This window comes from Montipora capricornis, chromosome 10, assembly GCF_036669925.1.
Source record: "Montipora capricornis isolate CH-2021 chromosome 10, ASM3666992v2, whole genome shotgun sequence".
In the NCBI taxonomy this organism is placed as follows: domain Eukaryota; kingdom Metazoa; phylum Cnidaria; class Anthozoa; order Scleractinia; family Acroporidae; genus Montipora; species Montipora capricornis.
In genome coordinates, this window is record NC_090892.1 from 53,531,331 (window position 1) to 53,532,827 (window position 1,497).

Sequence of the window (1,497 nt, forward strand, 5' to 3'; positions counted from 1 at the left end):
GTCACTCGTACCTAAATAAAGGAAAGGCTGGAAAGTAATTTCTAGCTTACCCGACATCTCGCCGATAAAATCACACTTCTCCGGCATCAGTCACGCTCAAACTCCGGCGATGGCCAAACGGATAAATTTACTTCTCTTTGACCAAGTTTCAAGTTCCAGCGAGCATCCATTGCTGAGAAAAAGCGAAAAATATTCAAATATTCAAAATCCTTCGAGGCTCGCTTGCAACGAATTTTGACACGGCGGTTCAACCGTTCACTTATTTGCTCTCACCGTATCGATCTAACCCAAAGAACTAGCACTTCACATTACACTCTAATCAGTTAAGTCTTTTTTGCACTGCTATCAGCCAATCATAATCGAGTCATATTGTTATGTATATTATTAAACGTGGAAAAGGCACAGTGTTTGGAAGGTCTTCTTGAGAGCAGCTCCCTCCAAAGTTCATCCCAGGCTTCAGTGCAAATCTAATTAAATCTCTGATTGCTGTTGTAACTAAAGTGACCTGACATCGGATGAGGAGATTTGTCAGTATCGAACCATTCATAACCCGGAGAATCATTCAATAAGCCTTGTTTCTATGTTGTACAGTTTTTCCAGTTCCAGAACGACCAAACTAAGGTTATTTATATTCTAGAAATTTCAAGTTACTGTTAGTTGACTGACATGTGAGTAGCTGAGAAAATGGTCGAAACTTCATCTTCTCAGCCAAGATTCAGTAACCCCATCCAAATCATCTCAAGAAGCTCCCTGTTGCTTTTTACTTTGTGCGTGGTCTATCCATGCATCCCTTAAGGTTCTTTCAATCTTTCTTGTTTTTCTGTTTTTTTAATTTTATCAGCATTTTCGTGACAAGAATTTTACCTAAAACTACGTGATATAACCCCTTAAAGTCATAACCAAAAGAAAATTGCTTGTTCATTACACCGTCATAGATACTGTGAAATAAGATCACTTGAGATCATGCTGTTCCATAGCATTTGAATTTTCCGAGTGTGTGGTACCCTTCCTCCCCGTCGTGTCCAGTATCTCCAAACCTGAGCTGCGAAACTGGAAGCTGAGTCTTGTTTGTGAGGAGACCGCTGTCTTCACGCCAGACCTTGTCATTCTTATCACAGTTACAACCAAAGCGAGAGTCTGCGCATGAGTAGGTCATCCCGCATGCGCACTTGTTATGACCAGATGCTCCACCCCAGTGAGTCATTTTTTTTGAGTCACGTGACATCCACCATGCTCCATTCACTATGTTGCGAAAAAGCAGAGCTTGATAACACTGGTACATGATAAACTGTTCACAGTCCGAGGAGACTCTGTGAGCATTTCCAGTTGAGACAGAGTTGTTCCGGAGTAGTAAATGTCACGTATGTAACAACCAGCAGGTTCACATCCCTTGACACGTGTTCTGTTCTCACTGTCGTGACTGATGACTGTCACGCCAACTCCATTCTTGTCAGTCATGTCACAAGTGACGTCAAACGGTGGCAAGCCTACTTCACC

At 42.1% G+C, this 1,497-nt stretch overlaps 1 pseudogene; it reads right to left on the reverse strand.

Moving 5' to 3' along the window:
- Positions 1–859: 859 nt before the first annotated feature.
- Positions 860–1,497, reverse strand: part of LOC138022228 (contactin-associated protein-like 2) — a 6,613-nt pseudogene continuing 5,975 nt past the window's right edge.